The sequence below is a fragment of the Phacochoerus africanus genome, chromosome 7 (genome assembly GCF_016906955.1).
Source record: "Phacochoerus africanus isolate WHEZ1 chromosome 7, ROS_Pafr_v1, whole genome shotgun sequence".
Taxonomy (NCBI): domain Eukaryota; kingdom Metazoa; phylum Chordata; class Mammalia; order Artiodactyla; family Suidae; genus Phacochoerus; species Phacochoerus africanus.
Window position 1 is genome coordinate 28,371,690 of NC_062550.1, and position 27,207 is coordinate 28,398,896.

Here is a 27,207-nt window from a genome sequence, read left to right on the forward strand (position 1 = left end):
CTGTTTTGGCTTCTGAAAAGGCTATCTTTAGTAATCAAATCATTAATGAGTTCAAAAGAAGTGGCTCTGTTATGGTTTTTATGTTATTAAAATAAGGCCTCAGAATAATATAAGGTGAAGTCCCTTGATATTTTCTTTAATTGAAGTATAGTTGATTTACACTGTTAGTTTCAGGTGTACTGCAAAGTGATTCTTTTTCAGATTCTTTTCCATTATGGGTTATTATAAGATATTGAATATATTTGCATATGCTATATAGTAGGTGCTTCTTGTTTATCTGTTTCATATAGTCATGTGTATATGTTAATCCCAAACTGCTAATTTATCCTCCCCTTTCCCCTTTGGCAGCTATAAGTTTGTTTTCTATGTCTGTGAGTCTGTTTCTGTTTTGTAAATAAGTTCATTTGTAACATTTTTTTTGGATTCCACATATAAATGATATATTTGTTTTTCTCTGATTTACTTCACTTAGGATATACATTTTTAAACATTTTATCTCATTAAATAATCAATCTTTGTGTTAAAAAATTGTATCTTATTTGCCTGTGCTACCATTTCCTTTCTACATTACTAGGAATGCTCTCAAATTCCTGGAAATCAGCAAATAAGAATATACTCGACTTTATACCTTCTCACTTTACAGTGTGATGTTTGTTTCCAGTATCCCAGTGATCACTAGTAAAAACTTTCTTTTCCTTCACTTGACATTGACTTTTACGTTCCACCCCCCCCCCCAATCTCTTGTAGGAGAAATTTCCTGATAGTATTACAAAGAGGTATGTGGAGGGATGTGTGTGTCAAGATTGGCAAGCATTTCAGATGCTGCATTCGTTGCCTTTGTGAAACCGGTATACTGTGTAGTCACACGATTGTGCCAGTGCTAATACCAGCAAAGTGATCAGGCATTCTTATTTTTGGAGACTATTCCTGTTCTTAAGAGTGTCCTGGATGGTGTTGCGTTGCTCCAGAAATCTGCCTTTGACGTGTTGCTGAAACAAGTGTCTTGAGTAACATTAAGACCCTTGTGTTGCTGACATTTGTGCTTTCTGAACTTTACCTTACACATAAGAGACATTTATCTGTGAACTTTAAAGTACAGGTGAGCTTAAAACGATGTGCCTTTTGGAGCCTGCTTGCTACCTCATCTTGGACCCTGGCCTGGCTCCTGCTCCGTGACTTACTCTGTTGGATCCTGGCATTGACTCTGGCCAGTGCCTAGTAACTATTCCCTGAAGTGCCCTTTGGTTTTACTGGAAGGGGAAACTACTAATAAGTCATGGGAACCTCACAGGTGCCAGCAGCTAGACTGACAAAGAAAAGCACAAAGGGCATGAACAGCATGATGCCTAGAGTAACTACCTTGCAGCTTTACCACCCTGGGCCTGTAACCTTTAGCTGTAAATACATAGAGTAGGATGTCATTGTACAGCATTTTACTTGTCCTAGGACAGAATTGGAGTCACTTATTATTTACTGGAGGTAAGAAGCACTCTGATAGTACCTAAATGACATCTTTTAATGGGAATGCTCTCTTTTGCTCACCACCAAAGTATTTTATCATTTACTTTGAACAAAACTAAAGAACTTGACAACAGCAAAAATCATGTGTCATGCAGTTCAGATATTCTGGGTAGACCATTAAAAGTGTCAAATTTGTATTTATCCTTTATAAGTAAGCTCTTAGTTTCTGCTGAATTTATTTTAAATTTTGATAGGTTTTTTTAATGAAAAAATCTAACATATTTTTCGTAAACATAAAGAAATATTCTGAATTGATAAGTTATTTTTATTTGCCTTTTATTGTGTGAAAGTAACCTTGCCATCTTCTTAAAGACTCTTCTTGATGGAGTTCTCTTGTGGTGCTGTGGGTTAAGGATCCAGCTTGTCACTGCAGCAGCTTGGGTCACCGCTATTATGCAGGTTTGATCCCTGGCCCAGGAACTTCCATATGCCATGAGCATGGCCAAAAAAACAAAGCGAAAAGAAAAAAGGCTATACTTGATTCTCTTCTTTAGTTATTCAAGTTATCTCAAGTCAGCTTTTTAATAAGGGCAGAAATAATGTTCAATAGAATGAGGAAGGGGAACTGGATCACTTTTATCCCAAAGAAAAGTGTAGTCCATGGAAATTAAAGGAATTTTAGCATTTCCAGAATAAGCCCATTATATGAAGAGAGTTTAAGCTATCTGTAATGAATTTCCACATTTCTTGTCATATTTAGTTATTTAAAAGGTAACTAGAATTCATTTCTCCTGTTATACTTAGTAGCATATATTCTGGCATCATTACTAGTTAAAAGTCATATTCTGCCTGAAAATCTACCTAAAATTAGTAAGATTTTGTAGAATATAATTGGTATATGTTGTGGTATAAATGTATTTTTTGGAGAAGTTGGCTGCCTAACATTAAATAATCTAGAATTTCTCCTAATGCATAATATTTTGAGTTAACATGTAGTGTAAATGAAATCACTTGTATTGTTTTAGCACTACTCTTGGTCGCATTTCTCCATAAAAAATGAAATAAAAAGTTTAATCTGTGTATATTATTGCTCTATTCTGCAAGTCTTTAATTTTGTGGATATATCACCTAAATTAGTGCACATGCATAAGATTTATAAAAGCAAAATGGTTTCTTCTTATTCAGTGTATGTATCCTTCTCATCTATCATTATTAATGTACTCATAAAATGCCACTTGAGTTTGGACAGACCCTAGCCTCCAAACTACAGTTTTCAGGCAATGCCTGAGTTCAGAATTTTCCAAACTTATTTGAATACAGACGCCATTTTTGAACAGAATTTCACACTGAATACCACTTAGGAAATACGGCCGTGAGGAAAGACCTTTGTTATGTCGACAAAATGGAATTTTGAAACTATTATTTATAAAGTCCTGCATGTGCCTGAAGAGTAACTGAATTTGAATTTCACTTTCATAGTTCAAACACATGGCACATTACCAACTATATTACAGTGCATATCAAAGTAGGCAGCCACTGTCTCGCATGTTCATAATAAGGTCATATGATTTACTAAAATTTTAATTTGGTGTCATAAGCAATAGTAAAAGCAGAATGATGTATGGAATTATTAAGGCGGGGAATTAATTGCTGTGACCTGGGGTCTGGCCTAATCGATTCAAAATAATGTAAGTATAACTTCATTATTAGGGATTTAAATGAACGCTTCCAATGTGAGGTGACTATGGTTATTTTGTTTATTATTCATAGAATCACTCTGCCTTCCCAAACCTTGAGGTTTTAATCATTAGAAAAACATTTATTTTACTGGCATCTGGTTCCCCTTATTTCTGTGGTTGCCACATCATACATAGAGGCAGTCTAAAATTTTGAACGCCTTTGCTGGTAAATCCTCTTAATTATTGAAATATGGCTCTATTACTGTTGTGAACTGACCGACCAAATTTTGTGTAATCCTGAGAATTCTGTGTGGGTTGTTGTTGGTTTGTTTTGTTTTGTTTTCCTCATAGGAGACAAAGACATTTACTATATATTGCAGAAATACTAAGAAAAAAACTATTGGAATCTTCCCCTGACATCTGTAACCCATATTATTTTTCCCTTTACAGCTCTGGATGCTGAGTTGTGTGTTTGAGGAAATCTATTAAGTCTATTCAGCAGATAAGCATATAAATGGTATTGATAATTAAGCCTCTCAGTGATATGGCCATAATCTATATAATGCCAAAATACTTGACAGTTAACAGCATTAATTGTTCAGTAATCACGCTTTTATTGGGTGTGATCTTTCATTCTTAATAGTGCCTCTGGTAATAATGTAGATATTGAGATATATATTAAGATATTATCACATAGATATTAAGGTCAGGAACTTTCAAAGAAAAATGGTTATGATTTTTGACCACTGACACCATTATCCTCATTTTTTCTTTGGTTTTGGGGGAATCACCTCTCTACAATGAAGATATAGAAAATATCTTTGATAATAGAAATGCTATTTTGGAGTTCTCTTGTGGCACAGTGGGTTTTGGATCCAGTGTTGTCACTGCAGCGGCTCGGGTTCTTTTAGTTGCGCGGGTTCAGTTCTTGGCCTGGGAACTTCCCAGTGCTGCGGGCATGGTAGAAAAAGAAAAAGAGAAAAAAGAGCTAGAAAGAGAGAAAGAAAGAAATGCTGTATTTCTTAGAAGTTGTCTGTTTTTCATGTAGAATTTTATGCTGATAGAATTTTGTGATTTATAAATGTTTATATCTGTCCCTATATATCTTAGTTACAAACCCGATTATAAAGAAAATTTTCATGCTTCCCTAAAAACTCTACATGTTAGACGTATCTGAATTGAACGTTTAAATTTTTTGAGTGACTTTTTACCTCAACATGAAGATTTTGCCAGATACTTTCTGTTGAAGTGGACATTTAGCTTTTACCTAATCTGATTTGTGAAGTAAACCCTTTTCCTTTTCAGATTTGTAAGATTCAAAGACAACTTTAAATTGCAGATTTGTGTAAGAAGACTTCCGATTTTATACCATCTGTGTTCAATCCAATCATGTACTTAAAGAAACTTAGAGGTCCTTTTACCCAGTGTATTAATCCTACTGAATCCATTAAAAGTGATTGCATAGCTTCAGTTGATAGTTTTGCAGGCATACAGTGAACTTACCATCGTACAAGCCGCTCATATCTTTCTTCGCTGGCTCGATTTGATAGTAAGTTTATTTTAAATGTTAGCCTAAGAGGGAACGTGCCTATGAATTTTATTAATCTATGTTTTGGAATTGTTCGTACCAGAAAGGCAGGTCTCTGGCTCCCTGCTGACAGATCCTGAGGGAACCTATCCTTACCCACAGCCCCAGGGACGATAACCATGTACACCTCACATGATGTGGGCTGAGTAAATCCGAAGTGATGGGCACTGACGTTGTGAGAAATCAGTAACTCTGATTTGCTGTCTCAGTTGGCATGTGTGCAAGGGGAGAAAGCTTCCAGGCAGAGAGAAGACGGAGCATATGCTTAAAACAAGCAATTGCAATTATGTTATCATAGTGACTTGAGTGCCTGCCCTCTCAGGCACTATCCTAACCACTTTACAGGTGGTATCCTATTTGATCTTGTATGTACTGATACTCCTTTTTTTTTTTTTTTTTTTAACAAAAAAGAACCAAGGCCCTGAGACATTAAGTGACTCGCCCAAGTTCACTGAGTTAGTAAATAATAGTAATAATGTTTGAGAATAGACTCTAACTTCAGAGTCCACATTTTATCACTGAGACTGCACCCTTAGCATCTGGACCATTCAGGGAGGGTCCTACAGCAACAGAGAAGGCAGCTGCCTAACAGCTCTACAGTTGAGTTCTGTGTGGATACTGTTTTTCTGAGGCTACAGTGAGTGAATTCTGATTTCTTACAACCATAGATCCCTGCCTATGAAATAGATTTGATTATTTGTTATTCTGTTTTGACTACATAAAGAATTCTGAGTGTTATAGATTCATTGTTGAGATTCTAGATGCAAAGCAGAACACATCAACTTGGAAATTATTTACAGCTTCATATAAAACCCCTTTCCTCTGAAAAGATCCAAGTACTTTATAATGTGGTATGTTTATGAAAGATTGCATATGAAGACAGCACAGTGTGGTCTGCATCAGAAATAATATTAAGGACGCAGTCATCAAACAAGTGGCTTTAGTTTTTGTTATGTGTTGCTTAAGAAGTTATTGGACCTAGAAACTATCATGCTAAGTGAAGTCAGCCGTACAATGAGACACCAACATCCAATGCTTTCACTGACCTGTGGAATCTGAAAAAAGGACAGACTGAACTTCTTTGCAGAACAGATGCTGACTCATAGACATTGAAAAACTTATGGTCTCCGGAGAAGACAGTTTGAGGGGTGGGGGGATGTGCCTGGGCTGTGGGATGGAAATCCTGTAAAATCAGATTGTTATGATCATTATACGACTACAGATGTGATAAATTCATTTGAGTAATAAAAAATTTTAAAAAAAGTTATTGGAGTTCCTGTCGTGGCTTAGTGGTTAACAAATCCAACTAGGAACCATGAGGTTGTGGGTTCGATCCCTGGCCTTGCTCAGTGGGTTAAGGATCCGGTGTTGCCATGAGCTGTGGTGTAGGTCACAGATGCACCTTGGATCTGGCATTGCTGTGGCTGTGGTGTAGGCCAGCGGCTACAGCTCTGATTAGACCTCTAGCCTGGGAACCTCCATATGCCGTGGAGCAGCCCAAGAAAAGGCAAAAAGACAAAAAAAAAGAAGTTATAACACATCTCTTGGCATTTTCATTAGCCAGGAAAGTTGATGACTAAAGCCCTTCTATTCACTTCCTGTCCTTGGTTTTGCAAAAGGAAAAATATCTGTAGTTTTACCACTGGAAAAACAGTGTTGAATTAGAGATGTGTGTCTTCTTTGGAAGGGACAGAAAACAGGAAACTGGCAAGAGAAGATGAATCAGAGCCTGTATAGCAGAGGAGGAAGTACGAAGTGAACATTTGTGAGGAAAAGAAATCAAATGTACAGTAAGAATACATCTCAGAAGGGAATCATATTGGATTATTAATCAGAACATAAAATTATGCACAACCGTTCACCCCCTCCAAATAGCATGAAATATTTATAGTTCTTATTATTCATAATATTACTTTTTAAAAAATTGCACTTCACGCCAGTGTCTGATTTTATGGCCTTTCGTCTACTTTGCTTAACTATGCAATTGGCCCAGCGATTGTATTTACAGGCCCAGCCCCAGTGTAATCTGGTTTTGCAGGCCAATCTGTGTAGAGGCAGAATATATAATTGAATAGTCTCTTCCCAGGATCTTAGGAAGTGGTGAGGCTAAATTGCACTGGGGTGCCCCCTTACTGACAACTAAAAGGGATTAGCTTTTAAAGTGTTTCCCAACAACAAATCAGATTCAAGTCTTGGGCCACATGTTTGACCCATGGGCCTCCACTGTGGTTCCCTCAGATCTGCCAGCTTTTTTTTTTTCCTGCCATGCCCAGGGCATGTGGAAGCTCCCTGGCCAGGGATTGAACAGCGCCATAGTAGCAACTGGAGCCACAGCAGTGACAGTGCCAGATCCTTAACCCACAGCACCGCAAGGGAACTCCAGCTCCCTCAAGTCTAGACTTCTTTTCTTACAATGAGAATTACATGCTTGCATTCATGAACTTGAATTTGCCAACCCATGTTCTGTTATTAGGGAAACTTTGTGCCTGGCTCCACACACTGTAGAAATCTCTAGCTCCTGAATCCTCTGTGAGTACCAGGGCACTGCCATATTCTTTACAGTCTTCTCTGGGGAGAGGAGTCCTTGAACCTTGGCCCAGAAACTGAAGTCCTGCTACCCTAGCATGAATCATGTCTGTGAAGACTTCTAGCTTCCCTAGACGTCAGGCTGTTACCCATCATGCACTCTCCATTGATTGGGCTGTGATCCTGATTCATGGTTTGGACTCTTCCTAATTATGACTAGTGCTAGTCACATGTCCTTTCATATTTCATCTGACTTGAATGTCCCATTCTCTGTGCAACTAACGCTATTCACTTTTTACCAGAATTGCCAACTAATAATTGTTTTCCCCTCACTTTTAGATTACAAGGAACTTGAAAGGTGAAATCATGTGTTAGTTTTCTTGGGATCCACACACAGAGAGTACTCCCCACTGTTTATTTCTTTGAGACAAATTGAGTCAACATCTAGAATCATTGGCACATACTCACACTCACACTGAGTGTTATCAGAACTATCGTATGTTACTGTTTGGTACTTTGGGATACTAATTGATAGCAAGTTAAAATTACCTTGTGTATATGTGTGCGTGTGGCAGAGGGCTAGGTGTTTAGTATCATTATTGTTTCACCATATACTGGAATGAAAAGTCAAAATTCCTTTCATGCTTCTCTTAGAATTTGATTAAAACTAAGACCTAGCATAAATTAGACCACTTGGGTCTATGCGGAGTGAGTGTAGTTTTGTTTCAGTGTTTAAGGTACATAAACATTAGTTTAAAAATTGTTTTATTCACATATGAAATTTTTTTCTATATAGAAGCCACGGAAATGTGATTTTTTTTTTATCATGTCCATTTTTGGGGGAGAGCAAGGAAGTGGATGGTTCACAGAGTAATGCTTATTCATGCTAATTCAAGAATGGAAATTTGTCTTTGCTTTGAGGAAACTGCATTTCAGTAATATTTTCCATATTCCTTCGTATGCTTGTTGCTCCATCTACTTTTTCCAGTCTGCCCTCAGATCACGTATAGCTTTGTGTCCTCTGATTCTTATGAGTGAAATTAGCATGAAATTGATGCCTCAGTCACCACCACAATCTACACTCAGAGTGAGAAGGTGGAGTAAATGTTCTGTGTGCCTCCCAAGTGTGTGTGTGCTCGAATAAGGTACATTGTTAAGTGAGCTAGAGAATGATCTTTTAATTAAGGATAAGCTAACATTAGAAGTATCTACTTAATTACATGTTCAAACATTATTACTAGCCTACTTATATGTTGCTGGGATGCTGTCCAAACCAGTATAATCTTCCTTCCAGGCGGAAAAATATGTTGTTGTTTCCTTCTTACTCTTGGTGATTTAAAATAGAATGTAGAGATTTGTCAAACATTTCAGTCTAATCTACCACATATATTGATAAGATAAATCAGACTATCATTGTCTTTTTTTTCACGCACCAAAGAGAATGACGTACCCCATAAGACTTTTGTCCATTTTCCTACATGACTATTTTCTTTATTGCTTAGATATGTTCTTCATGTAATCCTATATATTCTGTACGCATATGTTGCAGATACCTTCCTTCAGATCAAGGCTTTCTTTTTCATTGTCTATGTAGTGTTTTTTGATAAAAGGTTCTGAATTTTTAATTGCTGAATTTATTTGTTGTTTTCATCCTTTTAAAATGTGTGTTTACTTTGCTATTCCTTGCTTAATTCAGCCCTTGCCAGCCCCAAAGTCATAAAGATACTATCATAAATGTCCCTCGGCACGGTCCAGTAGACTTTTTTGCATGATGGAGTATTTTATACCTGGTACTGTCTAGTCTAGTATGGTGGCCACTGACCACATGTTACTATGGAGCACTTGAAAAGCAAATAGTGTGACTGAGGAGCTAAATTTTAAATTTTAATTTTAATTACTTAAAGTTTAAATTTAAATGGCCTCATGTGGCTTTTGTATTAGATAGCTTAGTTGTGGCTTTGTTTTATCATGAAGGGTGATTCGCCTGATGTTCATTTTCTGCAGGGTATGAAAGGAAAACCTACGGCCATATTTTCCTGCGTGGATGACCAGTTGGCCTAGAGCAACAGCTTTTTCCTACTTCTTGATAATGCCAGTTTTTATATAAAAATAAATTACCTTTGTGTATATGTGCGCGTTTGGCAGGGGGGTAGGTGTTTTCTGGCTTTCTGTTGTAGTCCTCTATCCTTCTCACTGCAGTCACAAGAGGCTTATAATAAGCTTTGATATTTAGTTATTCACATCGCACTCCTTTAGTTCTGTTTCAGAAATGGCTTTGCCAATCTTTTATTTATTTATTGGTTTGTTTTATTTTATTTTTTTTTATTTTTTGCCTTTTTAGGGCTGCGCCCACAGCATATGGACATTCCCAGGCTAGGGGTCGAATCGGAGCTGCAGCTGCCGGCCTTAACACCACAGCTTGCAGCAACGCTAGATTCAAGCCACATCTGCGACCTACGCTGCAGCTGGTGGCAATACCAGATCCTTCCCAGTGGGTGAGGCCAGGGAGCCAACCCGCATCGAATGGATACTAGTTGGGTTCTTAGCCTGCTGAGCCACAATGGGAACGCTCTGCCATTCTTTTTTTAAAATTTAATTTTATTGAAGTATAGTTGATTTACTGTTGTGTTAATTTCTGCTGTGCAGCAAAGTGATTCAACCGTACATAAGCACATATCCACTCCCATGAAGGTTATCATAGAATATTGAGTAGATTCCCTGTGTTATATCACAGGTCCCCATTGATCATCCATTCCATACAAAAAGTGTGCCTTTGCCATTCCCAAATCTCCAGTCCATCCTTCCCCTTTGGTAACCAGACATTTGTTTCCAAAGTTTGTGAGCCTGTTTCTGTTTTGTAAATAAGTTCATTTGTATCCTTTAAAAAATTCCACATGTAAGTGATATCATACGGTATTTGTCTTTATAGCCTTTGATTGTTCCATACGTTTTAGACTCAGGTTTTCGAGCTAAAAAAAATGGTATTTTTTGTTACATTTGAATCAATACATATATTTGGCATTTAAAAATCTTATTGGACTATAGTTGATGTACAAAGTTGTATTAGTTTCAGGTGTACAACAAAGTGTACCAGTCATGAGTATAAATATATCCTTTCTTTTTTCCCATATAGGTTATTATAAACTATTGAGGAGGTTTCCCTGTGCTATACAGTAGGTTCTTGTTAATTATTTGTTCTATACAGTTATACAGTCATGTGTATATGTTATTCCCATCCTCCTAATTCCTCCCTTCCTCCCATGGCTTCCTCTATGGTAACCCTAAGATTGCTTTGAAGTCCGTGAGTTGGTTTCTGTTTTATAAATAAGTTCTTTTCTATCATTTTTATTAGATTCCACATATAAATATCATATGATTTTTATCTTTGTCTGGCCTACTTCACTTAGTATGATACTCTCTAGGTCCACCCATGTTGCTGAAATGGCATCATTTCATTCTTTTTTATGTCTGAGTAATATTCCAGTGCATTTATGTACCACATCTTCTGTATCCATTCCTCTGTAGATGGACATTTAGTTGCTTCCATGTCTTGGCTATTGTAAATAGTGCTGCTATGAACATTGAGTGCATGTATCCTTTTGAATTATAGTTTTCTCCAGATATATCCCCAGGAGTGGGATTGCTGGATCACCTACTTGGTATTTTTATGATATTGAAACTTTCAATTCATAAGCATGATTTATGTCTATTCATTCAGGTCTTTCATGTTTGCCATTTGTTTTTAACCTATAAAGGATTTGGTATGTTTTGTTATGTTTTAAAGGAAGAACTGTGTATTAAGGATATTATGTATGTTGTCTTTTTAAAATTACATATTTACATGCATATTCTAATGTCTTAAACTAACATTAAATATGATGTTACAGATTTTTGTTTAGTTTTTTGTTGTTTATAAAAGATATCAGATTAAGGAATTTTTCTTTGATTTTTAATTTGGAAGGATTTGAGGTGATTTTAAGATTTTTCCTGTATTGTGGTAGATTACAATAGTTGGTTTTTATTTTTTATTTTTTATTTTTTTGGTTTTTTTAGGGCTGTCACCCATAGCATATGGAAGTTCCCAGGCTAGAGGTTGAATTGGAGCTATAGCTGCTGGCCTATGCCACAGCCACAGCAACATGGGATCTAAGTCACATCTGCAACCTACACTACAGCTGGCAGCAACATCAGATCCTTAATCCACTGAGAGAGGCCAGGGATCGAACCCTCATTCTCATAGATACTAGTTGGATTTGTTTCTGCTGTGCCACAGCGGGAACTCCCAGTGGTTGGTTTTTAAATTTTTACTTATTTATTATTTGTGTTTTGGCCCTCAAGTATTCAGACTTAAAGACTAATTGTAATCTTTGTAGCTATGTTAAATTATTGTTAACATAATGAAAACTAATGAACACACCAACCAATCCAAGAATTAGGATCTTAACAAAAATCTAAACTTATAAGTGCATCTCCCTGGTCTCATTCTTTGCTCTTCATCTACCCCTCCCACAACCTTTTCCCATTATCTACCCTTCCCACAACCTTTTCCCAGAACAAATCACTGTTGAAAGTTTTGTATTTATTATTCATTTGCTTTTCTTTTGTTTGGTTTTAGTAAGTTGTATTGGAAAAAAAAAATTTTTTTTAAAGTACTTAGTTCTTACACAATTCTTCATGGTCTCTTACTCTTTAATTATATTTTAATCCTTTCCTGATTAAGCATATTCAGTTTATATTTTCTGATTGATAATTTTGCTGTCCAGTGTCTTTATGGACCAGATTCTCTGTCTATAGTTTCTTTTGGTTCTGGCTTCACAAGCCTTGCAGATGAGTATTCCTTGGATCTTTAACATGTGAGAATTATCTGAGGCTTGGACTGAGTGGGATCTAGTTGAGACAATTTGTATGTCTTTTTACAAGTGCCTGGGGCATTACCCAATACCATAAACTGTATTTAGATGTTGGAACCACCTTGATAAGTATAAAATTGGAGGGCAAAGTCATGTGAGGGATTACTGTTGGTCAAGAATCCTCAGGTGGTATTTTTTGTTTCCTATCACTACTGCCAAATTTAGAGGCAGACTGGTTTCTTTGCAGTTGTCAGCTGAGTGTGTGTGTGTGTGTGTGTTTGGCATTGCAAAGTTGCAGACTTATTTCTGGTACAATGATAATACACTTTTATTGGGTCATAGGAGGGCATATTACCTTTTAGGCTTTCCATCTCTGCCTGACCTTGGGCATTGTGGTCTAGTGCAGACACCCTTTAGGCTGTGAAACTCTAAGTCCACGTCTACCTAGTTCATCAAATGTCCCGAGAAGAAACCTGAGTAAATCCTCCTCTTAACCACCGGGTTTCTCCTTTCAGTTAGTTTCATTTTCTAGAAATGTCTTACTTTCTAGTTTTCCTGTCTTACATACAATTTTTAGTTGCTTTCCGTGGAGGGATTTTTGTATTCTAAAGGACAGAGGCTTGCACAAATTAACTCAAATGATAAGCCCAGTAATTATAAAAACAGAGGATTTTCTTGGAGCCTAATTTCAGAACTGTAGTCAGATCTTGCTGGAATGGTAATACAGGGCTGATCTCCCCCATGGCTGGCTGATTGATTTTCCATTCTGTTGCATTGCTAAATGACCTCACCCTTCCCATCCAACACCCTCCAGCTGACTTAATCTCTCCACACATCACCTTAAATTTTCAAGATAGAAGATGTACTTGTCTTCCCCTCACAAATGGATGGTAGTATGGTGTTACGCTATTTAAGGACAGTATGCCTTCATGGATAGAACTCAGTTTTGGCAGCTGGACTGGCTGGATTTGAAGCTCAGCTCCCAATCTTGTTAGGATTGTAACTTTGGGAAAGTTTCTTAATGACTCTGTGACTCAGTGTCTTCATCTATAAATGGGGATGAGAATTGTCCCCACTTGAGATGATTAAATGAGTGACTACCTGTGAAAAATAAAAAGCAAAAGTAGTTACATCTTGGATCTAGTGGCTTCTCAATAAGTATTAGTGATTTCTTTCCCCTCACTTGATGTAACCCCTGGTCTAATTGGCTGAGGCCTGGGGTCAGGATCATGTGGTACCCAGGTATATTCTACCCAGAATGTCTACCTAGGTATATTCCTTCATATCTTTGAGAAGCATATTGAAAGAAAGGAGCACAATAGCACATGTGCCTCAGGTAGATTGGTGAAATAGAAATGAAACAACTTGTCAGTTTGGAGAAAACATTTATGAATATAATTCCCTTTATATAAATATACTTGAATGGTAGAAATGTTACATAAAGAGAAAGATTTTTTTAAAATTTACATTGAGCCATATTATATAACATTTTACACTTGAAAATTGTCCTATTGCAATTAATCGTGTATTTACTGACAATCTTTTGTGTATGAAACACTGTATTATATGGGAGGACAAAAAGGAGCTAAAAGCAGAATATGTTAGTGGGTGTAATTACAGATTATAGAAGTAGACTCATGAGCATTTTACAGAAAGTTATTCTTTGCCTAAGTAATTCTAGGAAAACCTTAAACCTTTCAAGGAATCATTTTCTCTGTCCTTTTAAGTGATCAAAGTCTTTTTGTTGTTGTTTGCTTTCTTGTTTGCTTCTTTGTTTATTTTTTAAGAGAACACATAACATAAAAGGAAAGTCTGGACTCAGCCTAAATCCCCACAAATTAGTACATCCAATTATGTACTGGGTTATTTCCAGGCCCTTGGTAACTTAAAAATGAATGAATAAAACGAACAATGATTTCACTGGAGTGGTCTTTTCAGATCATCCCAGTCTTTTCATTGATTCATCTCCTTAATTCAGTGGGGCAGATCAATGTAATAATTCTCTCCATTTTACAGATGAATACAACCATGGCTCAGGGACTTATTAAATGACTCACTCATAGTCACATAACAGATACAGACCAGACGAGCCCTGAATCCAGATTCCAGATTCTTCCCTTTGCTTGCCAGGTCACAGAAGTGACTCTATTGCTATCACTCCTGAACTCAGAGTTTTGCTGTTGGATTTTCAGGCTCACAGTTGATGACACCGTAGTGAGATTGATAACAGGAAAGGAAGCGGGATATAGATTGTAAGCAGGACGCTTTTCATTCCTTTGCCACCGAGTAAAATATATTTAAATGTTCCATCTGAATATATGTTACGTGGGTGTTCAGTGTATGCCAACAAGAGACTTTGTTCTTAGCGCATGTATAAATATTCTTTACTATAGGTTTTTTCCTACACTCAAGAACCTGGAGAGACATGGTTGAAACTACTCGTTGTGTAAATGCAGCGTGTATAAGTTAATTCATGTTATTACTTCAGTTTCACAGTTGAGTTGTCTTGTAAATAAAACTTTTCCCTCATTAGGAATGAAGCCAATCTTGCAATTCCCCATAGGTCTTGTAATGCTTACACCATGCAGTGCTTCATACACTGACCTGGAACCCAAGAGAATTGATGCACAGTTGGTGAATTAAGCCAGAAATAATTTCCTGTGGTATTATAAGTTCAACAATGAAAACAAATTTCAGTAATTATTTTGCGTTTAATTACAAATATTTAAATAAATTCCTTCAGAAGTACATTAAAATTTGGAATGCCACTACTTGGATTTCTTGTGCTGTATAAAATACATATCCATTTCTTACATCAACTGTTATATCATCTAGTTGTCTGTATGTGTGTGTATACCAATCTTTTGATTTTTATTTATCTTTTTATGTCTGATATTTGTCATTAATTTTGCTAGAGAGAAACTTTCGCTTCCTGATGAAAGATTTCTTTCCTTTAAGTAATGAAATGTTTTTTTGCCCACAAAGCTTGAGCGGAAGTAAGATTAAATACGGGGACTTTATCTGGATAAATTTGTCGCCTTGCTCAGATCCTCCTCTTTTTTATACATTTCTGTACAATTTTTATACATTTAGACAGTCTTCCTCCCCACCCTGGTCTCTTTCCTAGACTTCGTTTTTTCTATCACTTCACACTAGTTATTTCCAAAACCTCTGCTTTTTTCCTTTCCTTATTCATAAATTTAATGACATGTCCATCTTCAGGGTTTCAGCTCAACCTTCTAAGCTGATGCTTTCTAGGTCTAAACATGTGCCCTAACTGATCTCTTGCTGCCATCCTGCATGGCCATTGTCTGTATAATGTTCTTCCATTCACACTGTGCCAGTGTTACACACCCATTAATACCCACCTCATCTTCCACATTGGAAATGCCAAGGTCTTGACCTGTATTACCATCTAATACATCCACATTTTCATCAGATTCTTAAGACTTGAGATATATCCTTGATTCCAACATCTTTTTTCCATTAGTGGATATCTTTCCTCTCTTCTGTCTGAACTACACCGCAATTCCTGTCTGTGCCATTTTGTAATTTTCTACATTACCCTCAAAACAATTTTACTGAAAACAATTTTATCCTTCTCATGCTTAAAAACCTATATTGATCTCCCTTTACTGTTGTGAATCTTAGCGTTCCTTTTGCTGTCAAGCACCATCGCATGTTTTCAGTCTCGATCCCTGTGCCTTCTGATCATGCATCCAGTGATTCAGGGCCATCAGGGGCTAGATCAGGAATCATGCCTTTGAATGGTCTGCTCTTTACATCTGAAATGACTTATCCAACCTTCTCCTCTAACTGCACATCTTTCATGACTCAGTTCAATTGTCATTTCCTCATTTCCTCTATGAAATCCTGCCAAAGTCCCATAGAAAACATGCATTGTTTTCATAGGAACTTAATCTACCCTGTTGTAGGTTTTAACACATTCGACTATAATTATATGCTTATATATCTATCCCCTGTACTATGTAGTGAGGGAAAAACACATATTATTCTGCACGTGTGTATTTCAACCCAGCACCTCGCTTAGGGTTATACCCTAAGCGATATAGTAGGTCCTCAATAAACAATAATAATAACTGAATAAAATAAATGAATCATTAATTAGTGTCCCACTCAGCATTCAGGTTTAATTTTCCCATCCTTAGATGAGAGATATAAATATTTTTTTAAGACTGCATTGATTCTCAAAAGACTTCTCTGTCTTCATTTCTATAATAATTTGTGAGTTGGTCTATCCATTTACCTATTATCTGTCTTAGCTCAGGCTTTTATAATAAAATATCATACACCAGTGGCTTAAACTGTGGATAATTGTTTCTCACAAATCTGGGGGCTGGGAAGTCTAAGATCAAGGTACTGTTTGAGTTTCTGGTAAGAGCTCTGTTCCTGGCTTGCAGACAGCCAACATCTGGTGTGATGAGATTGGGAGCTGCAGCAGGAGAAGGAGAGGGGATGGATCGCTGCTGTTTTCTGGTCTTTTCTTAAAGGACACTAATCCCGGAGTTCCCGTTGTGGCGCAGTGGTTAACAAATCCGACTAGGAACCATGAGGTTGCGGGTTCGGTCCCTGCCCTTGCTCAGTGGGTTAAGGATCCGGCGTTGCCGTGAGCTGTGGTGTAGGTTGCAGACGTGGCTCGGATCCCGCGTTGCTGTGGCTCTGGCATAGGCCGGTGGCTACAGCTCTGATTCGACCCCTAGCCTGGGAACCTCCATATGCCGCGGGTGCGGCCCAAGAAATAGCAACAACAACAACAACAAAAAAAAGACAAAAAAAAAAGGACACTAATCCCATCATGAGGACCTCCCCACCCATCACCTCATCTAAACCTAATTACTTACCCAAAGCCCCTAATATCATACCTCCTAATATCATCACATTGAGGATTAGGTCTTCAACATGTGAATTTGGGGGGAATGCAAACATTCCGTCCATATCATTTTTTTGTCTAACGTATCCGTCTGTCTCCATTTCAGCATTATACAGTGGTGGAGCAATACTTGGAGAGCTCAGATACCTCAAATGATAATCACACTTTCTATCCAGAAACCAAATGCTTAGCTATTAAGATGATATGCTCTTCTCATATTTGTTTAAAATATTACATTATGACCACTGTACACATTATACATTAAATTACAAAAAATTAGCTACTCATGAGTAATAAAAAGAAAATAAATTAATTTTTTATGAGCAACTTTAAAAGGGAAGTAGTCAATGGTACTTATAAGTTGTTTGCTGTAAATACCTTATGCTACAAAGCATTTAAGAGTATATGCCTATGTGGAATTTCTTAAACTTTAAATTTTATTGTCATTCCCCAGATATGCTATATGCCTTTCAGGCTCCAACCTTTTGATTTCTCAGTTTAGTCTATTTTCTTTTATAACCTCTTCCTATTGATCTTTCGCCTGTCCTCCAGGGGCAGCTCAAATTCCATCCTTTTTAATGTTGCCTATCCTGATGATCTTTTGAAGTTTTTTAGCACTCCTCAGTTGAGTAATTCTTTTGGAAATCATTGTATATTATCTTGCTTTTTGACTTTTTATGTATTGCATGTAAACGTTTTGAAGAACAAACATGTGTACACCTTTCTATGCTCTACAGTAGCCAGTAGAGTGCTTTATAGTAGGCCCCAGTCATCAAACAGGAAACAAATGAGTGAGAACTGGATTAACTTTGTGGGGACTGCAATACAGCCTGGCTCTCCCTTCTCTTTTCATACACCACTGATAATCCAGCAGAGCAATGTCTCCCTAGTGTGCTCACTTTCCTTGATGGGGTGCATTTTGTCTTTGGGAATCTCAGAGTCCTTGCTTGACCTTGAACATTATTACTTCACATCCGGTGGTATACATTGGCTCCCTAGTGGAACATTCAAAATATGATCCTTTCATATGTTAAAATATAATCCAGAACATTCTTCAGATAGTAGTATTTTGACATAGTTGGAAGATAATACTTAAGAAGCACTGTTTACCAGAGTTCCCTTCATGGCTCAGCAATTAACGAATCCGACTAGTAACCATGAGGTTGTGGGTTCGACCTCTGGCCTCACTCCGTGGGTTAGAGATCCAGCATTGCCGTGAGCAGTTGTGTAGGTTGCATACACGGCTTGGATCCCACATTGCTGTGGCTGTGGTGTAGGCCATCCGCTGCCGCTCCTATCAACCCCTAGCCTGAGAACCTCCATATGCCACGGTGTAGCCATAAAAAACGAAACAAAACAAAACAAAAAGCACAGTTTACCAGTGTTATGAAAATTGGCACCTTGCTAAACCTCTTGGGAGCTATTTCCTCATCTGCAAAAGGTGGGTGTTCAAAGCTCTTAGCAGGATTGTTACAGGTATTGAATGTAATGTACATGGAGATCTCTTGGCTCATACAGTGTGCTCCAAACATGTTAATTCCTCTCTACCAACTATTCGTTGTGGACTAAACATGACACTGAGTCTTACTTAGCACAGCGTCAGATAGCACTATGAGGAAACCTAACACAGTAGCTCTGTGACCTGAGTTTTGAAAGTTATTGTGTTAATAGAATATACATGCATCTAATCTTCAGTAGAGTTGTTTTTTCATAATAACTGGTTCATAATAAACTTGTAAGATTAGAATTGTATCTTTCCAGGTGCTAGTTAAAGGTTAGGCTAATTCTCTGATAAGGGGATTAAATGATTAAAGTTTTCTTGGTATCTTTGGGGGAAGGCCTTCAGTTTCCTTTTTGTCAGGTCATATTTATCAAGTCAATATAATATGTTTAGAAACATAAATCAATATAATATATTTAGAAACATAAAATATGTTATATTTGTTTCAAGGGCAAATAGCTGAAAAATTTGATTGTATATGTATTGTATTCTTTTTCAGTAGTAGGTTTTTATATCTGTGTATTAAATACTTAGATAGCCTTAGTTTATTTTTGGTTAAAATTCAAAACTAGAAATGTTTCAGACTCGTTTTAAGGTTGAGGCTGAGGGAAAGATTGATGGAAATGGGTTTCCTGCTGCATCAGTGTGGCTTCCTGAAGAGTGTGACATACTACAAGACAATTTCTTTAACTGTTATTAGGGGTTGGATTTATTTTCTTCCTGAGTTTGGGCTCATAGCTCAGGCAAAGACATGAGCTCTTCCGGTGCTAGAATAGGCCTTAGGGAAGAAAATACATTCCATTCTGTGCTTTTGTTTGTAGCAGAATGTCAAGTCAGTTACCTACTGAACACAAACCTCAAGAATTCTGAGATATCAGTCTTGTCAAGAGAAGAAAATTGGCACTGGATTCAACAAGGCCTTGTTATGCTACGTTATATTTAAATGCAGATAGCCAAACGGAGAGGTTCTGGTTGATGCTGCTATGTGTTATTATATGTACCTACCGATTGATCCATTTAAAGCATATGTTGAATACTTAACATGTTCAAAGCACTGCACTATGTAAAGGTTTTGGGGAAAATAAATCTATAAAAAAAGAAGGTTAAATGAGTTTGTATGTACATGTATGTGTGTGTGTGTGTGTGTGTGTGTGTGTGTGTGTGTGTGTGTGTTGGAGGTGGGGTGGTCAGAAATGGGGAAAATTTAAAAAGCAAATAAATGCAGTGTAATACAGGATACAGAGAGAGATACTGGAGAGAGAAACAAATCTGAGAAGGGAGGGATCACATTTTGATGGGAAGGTACCTTTGCATCTGGGCCTTAGAGATAAATGGGGTGAGTGAAAGGCATACCAGCAGAGGGAAGACTGAGCCTAAATACAAAGGCCAGGAGGGAATGGGCTGAATTAACTTCATGGTAGGATATGTGGATGGGAGTAAAATGGATTAAAGCTAAATGGTAGAACTTGGTATTATTTCACTATTAGAGACATTCAACAATGTGATTTTAAATTTGTAACTAAGTGGAAAAGGGAAAGTATCAAGTTTCCAACTCTGATTTTCTTTAGATTCCTTAGACCAGTCTGGGTTTCTCATGCACAGTTTTATTGCCATCTTAGACTAGATAATTCCTTGTTTGGGGATGTTTAGAGGCAACCCAGGCCCTAATCCAGGGCTGGGACTAGAGGGTGGTTAGGAAAGCAGGTGGGTCATGGTATTTAAGGAGGCACTTCATGTAAGCTTTAGTCTTGCATCTGGACAACCCTAAGAGTGGGTGACTGCTGCCTTAAATGTTGAGCCCTAGGCACCTCCCTTGCCTGCCACAGTTCTGGCACTGACTCTGTCCTCTAGAAAGCAGTAGCACCCTCCCAGCTGTGACAGCCAAAGAAGTCTCCAAATACTGCCGGCCGTCCCCTGGGAAACAAAACCTCCCAGGTTAGGAGCATCTGCACTTTAACTGGAGTAACTCAGCATATTTCTTTTTCGTTTATGAAATGCCACGAGAAGCAGCCAGCAGTGTGATGGAACTCAACTGCAAGGTAGTGACTAAATACAGGTGTAAATTGGGCAGTGTAATTTGAGTTGAGAGAGCTGTTGGAAGGAAGCTGTTGTGATTAATGGGCTGATAGGCCTTGGCATTAGGAAGAGACAAGGCACTGTGGGAAAATGACCTAAAGGTGAGGGATCTATTCTGCTGTTAATAATATACCTGACTTCTCATCCTGGGCTGCAATGAACGATAATAATTCTGTTGTCAGTCTTAGGGTACAGATGTCAAGATTTCCAAGTACATTTTCCTGGTAGTGGTACAGATGCTCAAACAAAATCTACTGTGTGCTTGCACTTTATTTTCTTTTTTTATAAAATTAGGCTGTCCTCTTTGTTAATACTTCATTATTCTATTTATATGTGTTACTGTCAATTCCACCCTACCCTACTCTATTGTCTTGGGCTCTCTAGCACTTGGGAATGTTGTTTTGTGCAGTGTGGTTACCACGAGGATTACAGATACATCAGACCCTAGTGGACTGCTCACCATATCAGTTAGTACAAGATCATGTCATATTGCATGCATTTCCATGGTAAAGGTTAAGTATAAGTGATATGGTTAATTAATGTTTAGCGATAGCACTTAAACCTTAGAATTCCAGGTGTCTCACATGCAATCGTGTGTCGGCAGCAAATAGCTCCATATATTTTTGCAGCACTTGCTACAAAAGCTGGTATGTGGTGATAATAACAAATTAAATGGTTGAGTTTTATAGCTTGCCAACATCTGGCAGGCAGTGTCTTATGTGTTTTATTGGCATTTATTGCTCCGGTAACTGTTTGTGGTGGTTAACATTATTATCCCCATTTTATGGATATGGAAACTAAACTTAGCCAGGTTCATTAACTTGCCCACAGTCACATGGTTAGAACCATTTGACTCCAGATCTGCCAACTCTGGAGTCCATGTTCTTAAATACCGCTTCAGGGCTGCTTGTAAATGACCTTGTAGATTGCGCAGGGCACAACTCCAGGTGTCCTCAGACACGCTGTACACATTGCGAGTGTTCCGAGATTATCCTGGCAGGTACACACACACAAAGTGAGTTCTAATGCTTTTAAGTGTTATTTACTTTAAATTTTTACTGAGTGGTATACAGTGAGCGATGGGCTCCTGGACACGGATTTATTTCCTTCCTTCCTTCCTTTCCTTCCTTCCTTCCTTTCCTCTTCCTTCCTCCCTTTCCCCCTTGCTTTCTTTCTTGCAAAGACATCCCTTGTAAATTCCATCACAGAAAGGATGGGATCCAGCTGAAAGGATGTTCCTTGCCTGTAGTGATTTCCCATATTCTATTGCAGCTGATGCACTTAGGAGAATGAAACCACCCCTTGAGAACTACTCCTTCAGCTAGTGTTAGTGAAAATCGTATAATGCCACCCAAGTTCTTTTTCTGAAGCCTGAGGCTAGACTGTTCTCTCACTCTTATTTATTATTGTCATGGAGCCATTAGCTTTTGCCATTAGAAGCTATACTTATACTAAAGGTGTTACAGCTGGATGTATGTGCTCCAAATTCTCATTACATGCTGCTGACCTTTCCCTATAAATCTCAGCTTGGAGTTATCAGCTTTCTACTTGTTGGCTCTAATTGGAAAGTTCTCTGCTATATCCAGGTACAAAATGTACCATCAGAGCTTGAATTTCTGCCCCTTATTAACATTGCCTTTGTGACTTATTTCCTCAATTCTCTTTCCATTGGCAATCCGGCTGAAACAAATTCCTCAGTTTTATATACAAAGTGAGCTTGTGGTGCAACACATTACAAATCATGCAGTGCGAGAAACCAGAGCACAGCCTGATACTTTTACCATTCGAGAGTATTAAAATGTCCTTTACTTTACTAATTAATGACTTGCACACCACTTTTCCACTTAATAATCTAGAGGTAGATTCATGCATTTTTCATGAGTTTGAAACTCATTTTACACTTGAAAATCCGAGTGTCAGGTACACAATAGGAAATGTCATGAAGAGTCTGTGAGGAGTTGCTTTAGAGTTTCCCGAAACCTACCCACACTTCAAATGGTTTCGGGATTTTATGAATATGGAAACCAAAGACTCAGAGTAATCCAGAGGTGGCCAAGGGGATGTTTGTGACTTGATTCATTTGTCCATCAGAAGAAAAATTTGCCTGAGAGAATCCCTTAGATTTCTCATATATTTAAGCTGGTGAATTTCTTAGTGTTGTATCATCATATCCATTTTTTTTTTAAGGTAGGAAGCCTATATACTTGGAAACTCTTACATACTTAGAAACTCTTAAACATTCAAACATTCCTGCTCTGCGCTCTTTACGTATTAATAATGACATACTAGAAATCAGTGTTACTTAGAAAGATTCATCTTAAGTACATACTTAGAAGTATTTATCTCTTCAGTACATATTCAAATATTTAAACAGTTCACAAATTTCAATCAAATAGCACTTACTTTGAAACAATTGGATAGGGTAGGCTGAATGTGAGTTTTATTCTCCTTAGCTTTTTTTTTTCTATTAAAAATTCAATACACAGTTTTCGAATAAATGACGCTCAAGCTTCATGATGCCAGGAGGTAAAATGATCAAAATTGTATAAGTTCTAAATTAAGATCTGTGTAGAATTATGATATTTCCAGAATTAAAATAGAATACTTCCTTTTTTTGTCCAGCGAACTTATTTTCCTTAGCACTAATGTCAAGAATCAACCATAGAGGAAAAAAATTACTTTAAGGGAGAAATATTCATTGTTGAAATTTGAGGTAAACGATCATGCTCTTTTCACTAATGTGTGGAACAAAACTGTTCCAGGACTTTTATAATTAAGTTATTCTGCAGAATATTCAGACTATGTGCTTCTCTTACTAGGTGAGAAAAATATGTGTACAAAATAGGAATTTATTACTGGATATCGTTACTTTAAGAATCATGGAGGTGCTGGGCAACTTCAGTTGAAGAGATAATAGATTTATTAAATGATAAACTGAGTCATATTAATGTTTTAAAGAATTACAGCAAAAATCTATTGAATTAGCACCAAACCAGAAGTGGTTAGGAGTTATCCACCAACAGGAACTTTGGGAGAGATTTTTTTTTTTTTTTTTAGTTTAACTTTATTGGCCTAAAGTTGAGTTAAAATTTTTTTGTATTAGTTTCAAGTACACAATAAAGTGAGCCAGTCAGACATTTAAATATATCCATTCTTTTTTCCCATATAGGTTATTACAAACCATGGAGTAGATTTTCCTGTGCTACACAGTATTTTCCTATTAATCATTTATTTTGTATAGTAGTGTGTATAATGTTATTCCCACCCAATTCTTCCCTCCCCACAACAGTTTCATCTATGGTAACCATAAGATTGGTTTTGAAATCTGTGAGTTTGTTTCTGTTTTATAAACAGGTTCTTTGGGGGAGAGACATAAAATGAAAAAGCAGAAAACAAATGAAGTTATTGATTGGCTACAGCTTAAAGCCTAGTTCAGTTGTCCTTAACCTTTTGATTGCATAACCATGTGGCACCTACAGGGTTAGATTTGGGTTTGTTTATGTGGAATTGCATAGCATTACACCCATCACAGTCTAATGAATGGCCGCCTTATTTAATTAAACAAGTAGTACCCACTTTGTATCTATATTACATTACGAATTTGATTACATGAATTTAAGAGAGATTTCAGCTTTCATGTAGCACCAGACCTACTATGTTAATCCAGATATTGCTCTTTGAGCACATAGGTCTGGCATATTATTCTTTAGATAGTACGTAGATTATGAAAAAAATAATTCCTGATTTCAAAGAACTTAGAAAATTTTGTTCCTATTTCCAATGTGGGTCTGTACCAGTCAAGTACTATTGATCTCTTTGCTCATTTCTTTTTACAAAAAATGGAAGCAGAATTAATGGTTAAGAATAGTCAGCCTCCACCTTTGAAGCTCTAAAGGAGAAACTGTCACTGAGTCACACCACTCAGTTGTAAATCTAGCCTTTTCTGGTTTAGAAGAAAGGTTATCTTTGTTTCAACCTCAACTTACCCTTAGTAAAATCAGCAGCTCCCTTTCTGTTCTTTTTGTGTGCACATGGGAAAACAAAGGAAGAAATGTGTCACAAATATTAAAAATTATTAGAAATGGGGAGTTCCTGTTGTGGCTCAGTGGTAACCAACCCACCGAGTGCCCATGAGGACATAGGTTTGATCCCTGGCCTCACTGGGTGGGTTAAGGATCCACTGATGCTATGAGCTGTGGTGTAGTTCATAGACGAGGCTGGGATTCCATGTTGCTGTGGCTGTGGTGCAGGCCAGCAGCTACAGCTCTGACAGACACCTAGCCTGGGAACTTCCATATGCCATAGGTGTGGCCCTAAAAAGACAAAAAAAAAAAAAAAGGAAAGAAAAAAAAAGAAATTAAAAATGCATAAATTTAGGATACTATGAAATGTTAATTTCTAATGTATAGTATCTTACATAAATGTCTAGGGCTCAGAGGACCCTAACAGAATTCATTTGGGGACAAGAGGATTTTTTTCCCCAAAACATACTGAATGTAAATACAGTCCTATATTTTATAGCAACTAGTCATTTCCATCTCTCTGTCTTCTTGCAGGCTCCCTGCTCTTTTATCAGTCTCGTTCTCCGTTTCCTCCTTTTTCTTTCCTCTTAGCACCTCCTTATAAATAGAAATGTGTTCTATTAACATGGCCATTGCTTTTTCTTTTTAAGTTACCATTATTTTCCAATCTTATGATTCTTACTTGATAGGAACTATGATCCTAGACGGAGGAAGAATTTTGAAAATAAGACTTTTTTTCTCTCTTTTTGGCCACACTTGCAGCATATGGATGTTCCTGGGCTAGGAGTCAAATCAGAGCTGCAGCTGAGGCCTATGCCACAGCCACAGCAATGCCATTTTGCTGCAGTGCTGGATCCTTAACCCACTAAGTGAGGCCAGGGGTTGAACCTGCATCCTCATGGACACTATGTCAGATTCTTTACCCACTGAGCCACAAGGGGAACTCCATAAAAATAAGACTTTTAATAATACTCTTTTCTGTTGCATTCCAGTGGGTTAAAAACTTTTTTTCTGAAAAAAAAAATTAATAATGCTATATGTCAACAAGTGCTAAGCTGTCTTCACGTAGTATACCATTCTGTTATTTCAGTGACCTATGAGGTATTTCTGTTTTGGAAAGGAAGAAACTTTGGTTTTCAGAGGTTAACTTAATTTTCCAAATTCACATAGCTTGTTAGTGGTCAGCCCAAGGCAAAAAAAGATCCTGATTCTTAATTCTTAAATATTCTGCAAGTAATTCTTGAATATCTTAGAATTAAACATTACCTAAATATTTTCTCTAATACACCAACTATAAATACAAAAACCTCTCCCATGATAATCTTTTAGGGAAAAAATTTACAAGTTTATAGAAAAATGGGCTAAAACATCTGATAGCTATGTTTACTTATAACTAATATAGGAAGCACAATATTGAGTGCTTATATGAATATCAAATTATAAGAACAACAAAAGTATTTTTATGTTTCCCTATTTCTATACCTTTCTATTAATACATGAGTTGCATTATACTTTGGTGGTTGATATGATCTGAATTAGCATCGTTCGTTCTTATTTCAGTATCAAATGCTGATTTGGTAGCTTGCAATCCAATCCAGGTTTTATTTATCATTGGAAAGTATCAGCTCAATATATATGCCTCAGCAAACTTTATAACCCTTTGGCTCAGGGGCTTTGACCTTGAAGCCTTTAAGAAACAGGTTAATTTTGTCTTCCAAAGATTCTTAGCAACTCTAAGACTTGGTTCAGGAGTTGAAAGCTCATTTTACATAACCCTCTTGCAGTTCTTACCATCTTTCTTTGATTTTTATCTTCCCTATCCTGGAAATTAGTTTTTTCGTTTGCTCTATTAGTTTTTGCTAGCTGCAAACAGAGTATTTTTTTTTTTGCTTCTGTCTTATTCCTCTTCTTACAATGTTCTTACAGATATTACTGTTTATACCTAATAAAACAGACTCAAAAACAACCTAAAACTACAACAGAAACTCTTTGTGACAGTGAGTTGAAACCATGCCATATAACCAAAGTGATGTAGCAGAAGGCAGTGTTGCCAGCAAAGAATGGCAGCCGTTCTCACTGGTTCATTCTCATTACGGGCGTACAATTCACACTTGGAACGTCATTAAGCTGTATTTCAGCCTGTACCACATCCATCCTTCTTTCTTTCTTGGTTTGTTTCTTTCTCTATTTCTTCCTTTCCTTTCTTTCTATTCTTTTCTTTTCTGGGCCTCCCCTGGGGCATATGGAAGTTCCTGGGCTAGGGGTCCAATTGAAGCTGCAGCTGCCTGCCTACACCACAGCCACAGCCACACCAGCCCTGAGCCACATCTGTAGCCTACATTGCAGCTTGTGGCAATGCTGGATCCTTAACCCACTGAGCAAGGCCAGGGATGGAACCTGCATATCCTCACGGATACTTGTTGGGTTCTTAACCTGCTGAGACACAATGGCACGTCCTTGTGCCAAATTTAAATGCTTATAAGGAAACTCAGGAATATTGCTGGAAACAAAGGAGGAATTGGACTACGGTTTGTAAGCTGATCAAAAGGGAATTTGTAATTTACTCTGTTTTTAATATTTGACTTTTGTGGGGTGGATTTCGTGATTTCAACT

At 37.3% G+C, this 27,207-nt stretch overlaps 1 protein-coding gene across 4 annotated transcripts in view; it reads left to right on the forward strand.

Annotated features, from left to right (window-relative positions):
* The window catches only part of SLC16A7 (solute carrier family 16 member 7), a 151,337-nt gene that overhangs the window by 15,312 nt on the left and 108,818 nt on the right, over positions 1-27,207 (forward strand). The window contains exon 1 of one of the 4 annotated variants that reach the window (XM_047787092.1): positions 19,726-20,535. The exons of the other annotated variants lie outside the window; for them this stretch is intronic. The gene's annotated coding sequence lies outside the window, so the exon portion shown is untranslated. Of the gene's footprint in view, positions 1-19,725; positions 20,536-27,207 lie in introns of those variants that run through there. 4 annotated transcript variants of the gene reach the window in all.